Source organism: Simochromis diagramma, unplaced genomic scaffold (genome assembly GCF_900408965.1).
Source record: "Simochromis diagramma unplaced genomic scaffold, fSimDia1.1 OVJJ01000816.1, whole genome shotgun sequence".
Taxonomy (NCBI): domain Eukaryota; kingdom Metazoa; phylum Chordata; class Actinopteri; order Cichliformes; family Cichlidae; genus Simochromis; species Simochromis diagramma.
Genome location: NW_024386908.1, coordinates 6,475,677 through 6,489,947, shown reverse-complemented (window position 1 = coordinate 6,489,947; position 14,271 = coordinate 6,475,677). Strand labels below are relative to the sequence as shown.

Sequence of the window (14,271 nt, the reverse complement as noted above, 5' to 3'; positions counted from 1 at the left end):
GCATGCTGTCAGCACATCTCACATAACACACACACAAAGAAGCAGAGATTATTCAGTTCTGCCCACGGGGCTTCACTGCCTTGTTGGAGAGTGGAGCTGAGCCCATGGTAGGCGAAACAGCATGGACCCAGCTGTAAAAGAGAGGCTGTAGCTATCTCTATAGAATGACCCTAGTCAGCAGTTTAGTACTACTAAAAACAGATGCTGTCAGAACTAATGAGTGTAGCTCGCAGCATTGCAGCTCAGGGTTTACATTGGGACAGTCCACAACAGAATGCCTTCTATTTACTAGCTGTTTGTAATCCTGATATAATACTTTGTTCAAAAGAGAAATAACTAAAACAGTGTGTTGTGCAGGAAAGTCCTGCTTTCTCTTGCTCATTGCAATATGGTTGACAATGATAATAACAGCAGGAAAGATTTGGGCAATCAAAGACACACTGAGTTAACCCACTCTACTCAATGCAGTGTTAATGAGGTTGTGAAGGAAACATGGGGCAAAGTGTTCAGCTGCACTGATGCACTCCTGGTCCCTAACCCTAATCCCAGAATCAATACTCTTCATGTCTAGATGTGATTTGAATGCATCCGCAACTAGATGTCCTGATACTTATGGATTTGTAATGCCAGGTCCACATCATCAAACAGAAGGGTGTTAATGAAAATGTCTACATACTAGTATGTGATTATATTTTGAAGTATTAAAAACTAAAAAAAAAAAAAACATATTCTCAGACAGAGAATAGCAGAACCACTACCCTAATGTGAGCCTGTATCCAGCTACCATTTCACAGAGAGGCAAACAACAGTATATCGCCACCACTTCAAAATGTGCCTCTATAACATGGACGATTGCAAGTGCAAGTGACAAGAGGGGAAAAGCACTCAATAATTCATTATTCAGTGCAGTGTCTTTTAGCCTGGCTTTGATTCACCAAGAAGCAATGCTCCTAAGCAAGGAGATAAGATACATATTTGCATGTTTTTGCATTTCCTGGATGCTACAGTCATAGCTCCTAGGCTGTCTACAGCATAAACCCCTATGTTGAAGTCAGGAACATTACAGGCTACATCATCATAAACCTGAGCCTACTAAAAACGCATGGCATGAGCTACTGCCTCTTCTATATAAAAGCGCTATATAAATACAGGCCATTTACCATTCTCCTCAGAAGCTGCTCTCTGAGGCACAAAATAATTTTTATTTAGATATAACTGGAAATTGCACTTATGAAAATTCATGTCAAATGTGCACAGGAGGATCTGGTGACAGCCTCCAGGGATGGCAGAGGGCAGCCAATGGTTTTTTTGGGCTGTGTTAATTACCCTCTGCGCAGCCTTCCTGTTCTCAGTAGTGGGCCCTGAGTACCAACCACCCCTGAGCATGCTCTCCACTGAGGAGCGGTAGAAGGCCAGCAACAGCTTCTGATCCAGGTTATTCTTCCTCAGGACACAGAGGAAGTAGACCGTCTCTGATGTGCTGAGACACTATCCACTCAAAACACTTCATGACTACAGACATGAGGGCTATAGGTCTCATCAAGGCTGTCGTTTTGGTGATGGGAATGATAGTGGAGGCCTTCAGATAGGTGGAAACGGTGGAATAGCCTGGTGAGGATCCCTGCCAGTTGGTCTGCGCAGGCTTTAACCACAGCCCCAGCCTCTCACCATCCTCCTGACCTCATGTTTCTAGAGGAACCCTCTTTACTCAGGTTGAGTAAAGAGGGTGTTTAACTGCTCTGCGTTTGAGGCTGCTGTCAGGGGTTGGGGGGGCTCTGGCATTTGTAGTTGATTTGTAGTAGATGAGGGCCTGGTTGGCTCTCCTCACAGGGGTTGTTGTCTGTGAAGAAGCCTCTATCCTCGTCCTGATGACCTCCATGGCCTGTTTGATGCCCTGCCTCATGTTGGCTCTGGCGGTGCTGTACAGAGAACTGTATGATATCATAGATAAGGGGCCTACCTATTTGAAGCCCCATCCACCTGCCGTTCAAATCTTTGGTTTGTGAAAAGCAGCCAATGAAAAGAAAGTTGGCTGAAAGGAAGCGGGAAAGGGGGGCTTGTTTCAGACAGATGAACTGAGGAGTTCCATAAAGACCCAGTATGAAATCAGTTTGGGTTATTTTAATGGCTATATATATATATATATATATATATATATATATATACACACACACACACACACACACACACTTGTAAAAGACATTTCTCTCACTTTTTATGCCCAGAGGCAAAGACAAAGGTAAAGATGGAGGAGCACAGGCAATGCTGCAATATTTATGAAACACAGGATCCACAATGGTAGGAGCGTGATGTCACAAAGAGTGTTGTATCCTGTCTTTTAATCATAATGAGCTACATCTTAATGTAAGGTACACACTCTTTTAGTCATGCCTTCTTTCAAATAACCAGCTTTGAAAGAAATTATAAACACTGGCAAATGGATAAGGAAATATAACAAAATCCAGGAGTATGGTATTAAGGCCATAATAACACCACTGATATGGCACTAGTAGCTGTTATCATTGTTGACCGAAAAAGTGACGGTTAATGTGATCCAACCCTGACAGGACACTCCCTTGTCACCTGATAGCTTGTGTTACCTGCCTATATGAATGTGTACCCAGACGAGCTTACCATGGGAAAAGTACATGATACCGGCTTTAGAAATGTAGCTGGTCTTCCACTTATTGAGGGTCCTTTTGTGGATTGACTATCTTGCAGCTGGTATATCACATAGCTGTAACGGATGCCTGGCTTGAAATAATATATAACAAAGCAACAGTGGTTTCCTGTGCCTTTGCATTTATCACAACCTGGGGTCTTTTATGCTGTCATTTAATAGCTTAAAGGGGAAGAAGGTCTTTATGGTTAAATGCCCCACATGATATACAGCACACACACTTGGACTCTGCCAAAAGCCACATTCTACAACATTTCCATAAAAACTAGAAGCAAAGAAACAAACAAGTAAAAAAAAAAACAGCTTGCAGCCAGTGAATAAAGGTTAAATAGGCTTTGTGAGTCACAGATCACAGCTGAAAGTGGAGGAGAGATGGAGTGGGTTGTGGGTCAATACCAGCAGTGTGCATACGGTGGGAAAACGCTTGGAAGGACACAAGGGGGAAAAGAATGCTCAGCAAACTGAGAAGTGCAGAGATGTATGCAGTCCCTCCAGTCATGGAAGTAGTTATAGTTTAAATAATGTGGATGCATTCAAATCCCATAATTCATAACGTTACTTTTCTTCTGTTGAGAGAATTACCAAAGGAAGATATGTAACAATATATGACGTATATCAGCTGGAGGAAAAAAGCTTTACATAACTTAAATTAAAATTATTATTTTTTCAACTTAAAAAATTCTGGTACATAGAGATGCACTGACGGACCGAGCAGAGACCGCAATCGGATGATTTCCAGTGTTCTTAGCCCAGACTGGTGATGATGTCGTAAGGCTTGTACAATGATACAACTAGCAGAGTGCACAGTCACAGAGAAATGTCGTTACCATGGAAGCTCCTCACTGTGAGAGAAGACACAGAGTTTGTAACAGCAAACCTAATCACCTTCACCCAGCTGAAAAGCAAAATTTTAAAGAAGTTAACAGACACAAAGTGGCTAAGGCTAAAGCTACCCAGGGTTCAGAGCCAGCCACAAGCCAGCAGCCTCGGTATTAGCAAACGATCAAAGCAGTTCCAAGGAAAATTATGGGAGTGATTGGAAAAGAGTAAAGGATTGATGTCCTGTTATCTGATGAAGTAAAAATTATACTGGAATATGGTGCAAGTCACTAACATGTTTAATATACAAATTTAATTTATATTGATATAAATCTGTTGCACCTTCTTTTATTTGGTATAATATATCAGGTAAAGGTGGATGTACAGCTCATTTTCATTTAATTTTTGTAGCTCTTTCCAGTACCACCAACACTATTATTTTGTTATAGGACAGGAAGTTTGCTTATAGATATATACTATAGTATATATAGTTAGCATATCATACAGTTTGCTTACGTGGAGGTAGCTTGTCTGATCTCAATCTTCCTGTGAGTATCTGCAGACTATATCTGCAGCAGAGGCCTCATGGTTATCTCTTTCCCACAGAAGAGAGATACAAAAGATCAAAAGACTGCAGAAGATCTAGTAGCTAACTTAGTAGGAAACTGCCTGATTGTAATCTGTTTAATCCTTTGATCAGTATCAGCCACTGAGATTCACAAAATTGTTTCTTGCTGAACACATGAGCATTATCAGAAGCAACTAAGGCAGAATAAAGAAAAATATAAAATCAATACATTAGAGACATATTCTATTAAAGTGTTCTTCTCTTCTGTCTGTGAAGCTCCAATAAGATAAAGTGCTATGACAATAGCCAATGATGCATTTGTCAGCCAAGGTGAGTAACACAACCTGGCACTGAAAGGACAATACAGAGTAACTGGCAGTCCTAAAACACACCAGCTCAGCAGCTATGGAGGTGAAGGAGACAGAGAGGTCAGAGCAGCTAGAGTCACAGTCTGCAGCCTTCTCGCTGATGGGAAATGCTACTGACGTATAAATGCAGTCACACAAATGCATAAAAATAATGCTGAGTAAGAAAAAAGGGACAAGACTTCTTCTTTTCTGGCAAGTCAGACTCTGCAGCCTGGTTTTCATCAAGTCAGCTAACAAAAAAAATATGCTGGAAGTACATTTAAATGGATTGGTGCACAAAAAAAGCATTATCATAAAAGCATATTTTTAGGTAAAATTGTATATTTGTTGTAATTTTTCTAGCAATTGTAATAGAGTATGTAATTTTGCATTAGCAGATTAAATGCAACTCGGTACCTTATATATGTTATTGTGGTGACAATGGAAGATCTGTGTTGGTTCAAACAGCATGGGGATTTCCAGTCTCTCCATAGTGCAGTTTAAGCATCTGAGCATATAACTCATCCGGTTCAAATAAAATTAAAGTTTGAATAAACAAGTATTAAAAGAGATATATATATATATATATATATATATATACACACACATATTAACATGACAGATGCCTTTCTTTTTATCTCTTATCATCAAGGCCGACAAACTTGAGGGTCTTTAATAGGTTTATCAGTCTGCTGATGGATAGCTTTTCCACACTGAGAACCGCTTGTCTTCTCGATCCTGCTCATCTGCTCACTGCACAGTTTATTTTTCTCCACAAAGCCATTCTTTGAGTGCAAGCCGAGGACTCTTACTGAGGGAGTGCTCAGAAGAGACTTTCTCCGAGGTCAGACAAGCAGGGTTGAGGACATATGCGGGCTCCATTGAACCGAAGCACTTCTACCACTCCTATACTGACGATTAGCAGATGCTCATTTCAGAGTAACCCCCACGAGCAACTGGGACCGGGCTCACTTTCTCCTGAGGAAACGACTCCAGTCTTCCATGCAGGTGTAGGCTACTCGGGCTGGTGTAGGTGTGGTAAGAGCACTGTCTGATTCAGGTCAGTGAAAGGGCTTAAAAAGCAATGCATAATTACACACTCTGCAAATCAAGTATGAAAACTTTAGGATAAAATTCCTCCACTCCTATATAAAGTGATGATGCAGTTATTTGCGGCTGCATATGTAGTGAAAAGCTGCCAGATTCAATTATACCCTATAAATACAGCCTTAATAGTCATTGTTAAGGCTGGTTGGTTCACAATTGTCATGTGATGCTGGTGCCTTGAACCAATTGGATGTCTGGTGCGATAAAAGAGGTTCTTTAATGGCTTCTTTAACTTAAATCCTTACTAATCATTTTAGAGCTGTGACAAAGATTCGGCTGCCTGGGGGTAATTTTATTTTTAAGCTGCCTATACAATGAATTAAGCTCACACCACCGGGATTTGAGCATGCTTCCTTTGTTTCCTTAACAGTATATTTTAAAAACTTTAGGGATAAGAGGAACTGGAAGAATTTGCAGTTTGTCAGAAGTGGAAATCTATGTGGTTTTAAGAGATCTGGAGACATCTGCTATGTTGTGAAGATAATCGTATCTAAATAAACTGTGCATATGTCTCAGTATATGAAATCAAATCAGCCCTTCAGAAATACATGTTGGACTTGTTTTGTTTTGTTTTGTTTTGTTTTTTTACACTCAGCAAGTGACATCTACCACCAGTCTGGCAACTCATCTGCTCTCACCCACTCTACCATCTGTTGCCCACCTGATCCCCACAAGCAACTCACCTGCAGTCTACAAGCAGGGTCACACTTACTGATTGCTTTCTATTCAAAAGGGCCTGAAATAATATTGAGGGGCAGATAGTGACAGGGGCAAATAAAAGTCATTATTGATTATCGTTTAGCCTTGATTGTTGTGTTACTATATTAGTGGACACATGCAGGATTCAATATGTGTGTATACATGTGAGCCAGGAGTTCAAGATTGCTATGCCATGCATCCTTTTATTAATCTTAGTCTTGTTGTGCTCCTTCACTCTATTCTCCAGCATTGTGCCTTCCCATTTCTCTTTCCTTTCCTTTCATTTCCTTTCATAATTCAATTAATAAATATTTTTAACTTTTTTTTTTTCAAATTCCACAAAAGGCTTTTTAAGCTCTCTGCACTGTAGCTGTGTTTTTTTGCAGAGCAATATCAATTTAGGTTTTTTATGAACGATACCAATACTGATAATTGGTGATGTAAAAAATCTGATATATATAGAGATAGAGATATATGCTTTGCCTGACTCTGCTTGGATTTACTGGTTGTTGTCTTTGTGACATTCCAAACATGTATTGTCTTGTGGACAAAGTATGCAACATCAACCCTTATAACATGGTTGAATGGTGTTTCTCCTTGCTCTTCTTTACATTAAATTATTTACATTAAAAAACACCAACAAATTGGCAAATATTTAATATTAGCCAATAATATCAGCCTGCCCATAAATCAGTTAGGACAATATTGTTTTCTGTGTGTAACTCTGTACACAGTCCCTGCCACTTGGTTTGGATGTTGTCAGCCCAGTGAATAGTATTATCAGTCTCATAGTGCCAGTAGGTGGCTGTCTCTGCATAATAAGACCTGGTTTCATTCTCTCAGGTAATCAAAAGTTAGCCATTGTTTTTCTATGGCAACAAAGTTCATAAAATTAGACTGCATATGTGGAAAAGGAGTAAATTAACCAACTCTCAAAGCTGCACATAAGTTCAAGACTTGTCTTTTGGACTTTAGTATTTTGTATTTTGATCTAACTCGCTGTTAGATCGTCATTTTTTTCTGAATTAAAACCACTTTATTAATGGCATTCAACACTGGAGCTTTTGAAGTTCTTTAAGAAAACCATGAGATGTCTCCTTCATAACCTGAATGTTTATCACTGAATGCAGTCTGCTGAGCAGTTAAAAATGCATTAAGCCTCTTGAGATATAACATCTCATTTTCAAAGGGGTCAAGTAGGTTTAGGAGGGGGTGCCTACTGGTAGCTGCAAATAGACACCATTTTCATATGTCTAGCTTGAAGCACTGACTTGTTTAAATGAAAATCTGGTTCTAGCTCACTGTCTACCCTACGACAGTTGGAACGATGCAACTTATTGAGTTGATCACAAAACAAGACACAATCAAAGATATCAAGGCAAATCAAGATATCGCCCTGCCTTAGCTGGAGATTCAGTTTTTAATTTAAGCTCTAGCTTGGTGTTTATGTTAGCAAAGACATCAAATACTTGAATTTAGTCTTGCAGAAAATCAGATCTGCTTGACACCACACAGCTTATTTGCTGTAGTCCTCAAAGCCCCTCACTGAGCAAAACTGGGTCTCTTCCATCTTCCCGAAACAACATCATATTCCAAAAATGGAAAACACACACACACACACACACACACACACACACACACACACACACACACACACACACACACACACACTCAATTACAAAACCATCTGTCTTGTATAAAAAAAGGAGAGGAGAACACTAGCATCTGCTCTATCAGAGACCTTCCAGCAGAAGCTACGTGTCACCCTCCCGCCCTGGCTTTAACTTGTCCCCATTCTCTAATTCATCAATCTTCAACCACTGATGCTAATTTTCATGTGTTCCAATCCCTTAATGAAAACAGCCACCCAGACACATTCAGCCATGAGCCAAGCGGTACAGCAAAGATGAGGGGTGATGTTTATGTTCTCCCACCCCACCATCGCCGCAGGGTGCTATTAACCCACAGAGTACCGAAGGATCTATGATGTACTATGATGCTAATTGTGTTCATTCGGCTGCAGCTTCCACAGCACGAATGAGTAAATCCGGTCTGAAGACAAAACCCCAAGATGCTCCTGTTGTGACTTCATTAGTATGTGCACCTGAATACTTTATTGTTCTTATGTAGTACTGGCAAGAAAAAAAAAACAATCTCTGTAGACAAATTTAACAAAAGAAGCAATGTTTCCTTGTTGTTTCCAATTTCAATATATTAAACACCAATTCTGAAAGAAAAATGACACATCAAATACATACTGGAGGTAATAATGTACAAGTTCTCCTATGGGAGCCTCATAATAGTTAAAGTAGGATACTTGTATGTTTTTCCAGTTGAATTTAACAACTAATCAACAGAGAAGTTTATTTTTCAAAGTTTATGATTATAAAATGTAATTTTTACAATGTTTTTCTTTATTTTTACATGGAATAATTTGATCTGTTAGAACAAGAACGGGAATTCAAAGACATTTGAAATTAGGAAACGGTAAATGTAATTTTTTTTCAATGGGATTCTATTAAGTTTATGAAAAAAATTGCAAATGTATTAATAATGCTAACATATTATTTTGTCACTAATTAAATCACATTAACCTAAAAAATGTCAAAGTAAAAAAAAATAAAATAAATTCAATTAAATGTACTATATTAATTCATCATTACTATTAGTTGCACTTTGCTTTACAGGTTGGATCTCGTTTGCCTTCAATATTAATTCTTAATTGCACAAATTCAACAAGGTGCTGGAAACATTCCTCACACATTTTGGTCCATACTGACATGACAACATCCCACAGGCGCAGCAGATTTGTTGGCTGCACATCCACAGTATGCATCTCCTCCATCTCTCCAAAGGTGCTCTATTGGATTCATATCTGGTGAGTGTCGAGGCCATTTGAGTGCAGTGAGCTGATTTCATTTTCAGGGCACCATTTTGCGATGATTTGAGCTTTGTGACATGGTGTGCTATCCTGCTGGAAGTCGCCATCAGAAGATGGTTGAAGGCTTCAGATAGAATGAACATGGTCAGCAACAACACTCGGGTAGGCTGTGTGTGTGAGGCTGTGCAAACCATGGCCTCAGATTCAGCTTCTTAGCTGACTTGAGTGGTACCAGTTGTGGTCTTCTGCTGCTATAGCCCACCTGCTTCAAGGTTTAACATGATGTGCATTCATGCATTTTTTTCTCTTTTTCTGACCATTCTTGGTAAACCATAGAGTTGACTGTGTGGGGGAAATCGCAGTAAATAAGCAGTTTCTGCAATACTCAGAACAGCCAGTCTGCCACCAACACCTATGCTACTGTCAAAGTCAATTAAGTGACCTTTCTTCCCCATTCTGAATCCCAATTTGAACTTCAACAGGTCACATTTATCATGTCTACATACCTAAATACACTAAGTTGCCGCTGTGTGATTTGCTGTTTGGATAATTTAGTTAAACAGCAGTTGAACAGGTGTATCTAACAAAGTGGCCATTCGCTTCATGCGCATATATTCTTTCTTCATTCATTTTTCTGGTTTTAAAAGTTGACCTAATTATGCCTGTAATTCTTCCTTGAGGTTATTTTCCACTGTAATAACCTCAAGCTCTAATCACAGCTATACTATGGAAAAGAAAACCTTTTCAGAAAATGAAACTAATTTAAATCCTTGGTGTTATATAAGGAAGCTGACCTGAACCCTGATCCCCAATCAGTCTGAAAACAACATCATACCTGTCTCTGGTTTATAGATCGTTCGATCATTTAAGTCGACAGCGGTTAGAATGAGAATACACCGAAACCAAAACTTCGAGCTCCATCGCCTGACTTCTCGTCTAATGGGCTGTGGATAAATGGGAGAGCGGGAGAGTGATGGTGACAGTGCATCTGCCATGAGTAATGGCTCAGTGCTGGCACTGCTCTGACAGGCCGGGGAGTTTTCACAGGAGACTGGAGGTATGTCGTCTGATGTCTCATGGGGGAAAAGCTCACCAACAGCAGTCATGCCCACAGTGCCAACATGCAACACCTGCCATGCCATGGGATAACAATTATAGTACTATTATTATAACACTATTTACAGCTGCAAGAACATTTAAACAAACCCGGTGTTCGCTACTTTTAAAAGAGAAGATTATTTTAGGTAACATTTTTAAATAAAGAGAAAAGGACCTGAAGGAATTGTTGACTCGTCATATAAAAGCTGAGGTGATATGTAATAGCGGTACTGTTATATTCAAGTGTCTTGATGTAGTTCAGACTTTTCATTTCATTTTTCAAACCTGTGCTTTTCCTTGCTGTGACTTGTCAAAATGTTTTCAGTGAAAAGCTTTAATATAATTCGGTACCTGTCAGTTACAACTGTGTACAATCTTTTTTTTTTTCTCTATTAATTCTCACCTGTGTATTTTTTTCAGTGGCCTAACATGGGCTGGCTTTGGCAGGAGGTCGTATAACTGCAGAGAGCTTCGTCACGTACGTTTTAGAAGAAATTAAAACCTTAAAGGCAGTTAAAGTTAGATATGTTTTCTTGCAGTCTTAGCTCTCGCTGTGTTTTCCTGGAGATTATAAAAGAACAGAGAGTTAAATGCTGACTGGAGCTTTCGAAATGTAGGTTAGCAGGTTGATATTAGCATTCTGGTGCCGCCTCGCACAGCACAATTATAGGCTTCCTGTTCACTGCAACAATTATTAAACCTGCAAATATTTTCTGTGCTCTAAAGTACTTTCCTATGCAGGGTCAATTTTTTCAGAATTTTTTCTGAAAAACTCTGCATATGTAGTAATAAATAACAAGTTAATGTTTCAACTCATTGTAGGCTGTCTTCCTCTCGCTTGTGCTCACATTTACTAAAATTATTACCATCTTTGGATAGTCATGCCAGGGGGCGCTAGCAAATTTTGGGTGTGGCCAGTGCCCCCCTTGGCCCCCCCTTGGTGGTGCCCCTGGGTCAGAGTGGGCACACGGCATCAAGTCATATTGAATCACGCTGCAAATGTTAGTACCCCAAGGAAAACCCCCACAAAACTCACACTTTAAATTCTGCAGTGACACACAGTGCCATTCTTATTGCCTCCAAAAAGATTCTACCCACTCATGGACTGTTTTGCAGCCAGGTGTGGAAGTCACTAGTGACTTTCTGCAGCATATAGAACAAGCATGTGTGCATTTAATTAAACACTACGCAAAGAGCAGTGCTTGTTTGTTTGTTTTTCACTGCATAACAGGGACACTGGGCTCAGTTCCTTGAAATCACAATGAATAAGCAAATCAGGGTTGCAGTCATTTACATTACATTGCATTTACATTTGAGTCTATATTATGTAGAGGTGGAAATCCCACAACAGAACACTATCACAATAGTTCATTCATGATATGATATTATGGTATGATATGATATTTTATTTAATAAAATATCAACATTTGGTGATATCTGATATCAATCAGATATCAGTCTGCAATCGAATGGGATCACGTTAGCAATTTCATGCAATTTCTTCCTGATAATACAACAATTAACTGTGATAAATTGTCAAAAAATCCCATATTTTCTATCTACATATATTTCTTATCTACATTTCTGTCTATCATATCTACATAGACAGATATTCACATTTAACTGTTACAATTATGTCAAACTGCATCTGTTTGCAGAAATGTTGCCTCCTATCAAGCAACCTGTGCAATTACAACCAAAACTGGTACTTGTGACTGAACTATTAGCTTGCTCTGAATTAGGAGGCAGCAGTGGGACGGTTTTTCGGCTGAGCAGATTTAAAGTAAATTTGCTCAACTAACATTATCCCAGGATAGCGGTGCATGAGATGAGCCCTCTTGTTCATAATATTCACAGAGAAATCTAATTTATTTTAAAAAATACTGCTATTTGGTGTTCCTGTATTGATACACCGTCATGCAAAATACTGCGATACTATGCTATATCAACTTTTCTCCCACACTTGTGCTGTTATAGCAAATACGTTCTGTTTATTCAGCTCCACCTTCATCTCATCCACAGACACAGACCACACTGTAGCTTCAGAACAGTCTCCAGCACATTCACATCTGCAGTCCCACACTGTAAGCAACTTGTCTGTTAAATTACAGTCAGAACTAGTAGAATTTAAACAATTATTTACTTTTCATCCTGCCTACATCTATACAACAGCAGAAATGTTCTGTATTGATTCTACGCTTTAATGTATAATACTGACAGCTGTTTGGATGCATTATACTATTTTTTTAGCATGCCCACCATAATCCCCACAGTAAAATCACACGTCGTCCCCAGTGTGCCCTAAACTCAGTTTCTTGTCTTTCTTGGACTGCGGCAGGACATCAGCTTTGTCACAACTCCCTGCTGTATTGCACATTTCCTTCCATGCAGATGATCACTACAGCATCTACACCATCATGGCCCATCGCTAATTAACCCTTAACACTGCATCACACCATTCTAACAAAGTGCAAACACACAAAGCACTCACATAACCATTGTAATACGTCTAGATGAATGGCAGAAACGCTCACATTCCTACTGATGTTGGAGTGCTGTCTAATCCTTCAGTGACTGCAGTATTCTTTATTTCTAAATGCACATTTTGCAGTATTCAGGTGCACTCACTGAGAATCATAGATTTCTACATTTTACAGCATTTTGTCTTAAACTGTCTACACTTTAACAAACTTCCAACTCACAAGTTCATTAGAACATGGCCAACATTTGCTCAGTAATATTCACTAATCGTTAATGACAAAGGACTGCTAAAATGCTACTATTATGGCAAGGTGAACAACATTTTTTTAGCTGATGTAATAATAATAATAAGATTGGGTTTAATATGACTGCTGATGTATATTTCAAGCAAATCTTGAAAAATATTAAAGGCTGTCCTCGTCTCTGGGTGCCTTTGTCCTCCAAACTCATAATGGTTTCGTTTTATCGACTATAATCAGTCGAGCTCTTACCCTACATCTCAAAATCTATGATATGAAATCAAGGGCGGCTTAAGCTTCCCTTTAAGTCAAAACACTTGAAATGACACCGGGAGGATGGAGGGGGGAGCTGAGCTACAGCTGGCAGCATCACCAGCAGACATCAAGTAATCCGCTCAGCGCTTTCACGGGCCTGCCCGCACCGGCCGGCAGCACCGACCCTGCTGCACCAGCAGCTTCATTCAGCGCCAGGGCCCACCGACAAACCGCTTTCCCTCCCCTCCTGTGGCTTTGATGCTACTGCTCCTCAAGATGCAGTGCGGCTAGTGCACGCACTGCAACGTCTGCCTCATACTCGGCGGCATCCAAAATAATACCGGGCGTCCATATTGCTGTATTACCGCAAACCTGGGCATCCTGGACCAGCCAGCATCACAGGGACATCGCGGCAGATGACAAGACTTGACACACTCGCTGCACCATTATTCGTTATTATGTCGTGGGGGGGATGAAAGAATAAAGACACCCCCCCTCCTTCACACCCCCCACTCCATCTTTAAAGAAGCAAAAGAGATGAGAAACACTCACCGTTTTCTACAACCCGACTGTTGTTTCCTCCACCCCGTCAGTGAAATGTGTGTTGATGCTGCTGAAAAGGCTGAGAGAGGCGCGCGTGTGTGTTGTGGGTAGGTGTGTGTGTTTCAGAGTCTGTGTCCGGCTGGTGCGTGTCCGCCCCCCCCCCCTCTCAGCCGCTGCTACAGCAAGCTGTGGTCCACACGGGTCCTCCGCTCTCCCCAGCAGCTCCCCTACCGCTGTCAAAACCAGCAGCGACAGAGATCGTCTACGCTCAGAGAGGATGACGCACTCCTCTCACAAAAAAAGGGACCAAGCTTTAGCCCAACATTTGACTTTGTGCTTTAAACATTGTATAAACAAGGCCTACATGCCATGAAAACTTTTATGCCATTTACCCCAGCAGGAAAAGAAGCTCATCAGCATGTTTTCATCGTAATGGAGAAACAACAGTAAAAGCTAAGATTTCTGTCAAATAAGGTAACACAGACTCCCTATATGATTAGTCGGCTTTCTAAGGCAGGTAAATACTCTGTCAGGTACTTAATTAATATTATTAA

The 14,271-nt window shown here is 40.2% G+C and overlaps 1 protein-coding gene across 2 annotated transcripts in view; it reads right to left on the bottom strand.

Annotated features, from left to right (window-relative positions):
* Positions 1-13,946, bottom strand: part of nrcama (neuronal cell adhesion molecule a) — a 65,124-nt gene extending 51,178 nt beyond the window's left edge. For both annotated transcript variants that reach the window (XM_040035149.1, XM_040035150.1), the window contains exon 1: positions 13,727-13,946. The gene's annotated coding sequence lies outside the window, so the exon portion shown is untranslated. The remainder of the gene's footprint in view (positions 1-13,726) is intronic.
* Positions 13,947-14,271: the final 325 nt, after the last annotated feature.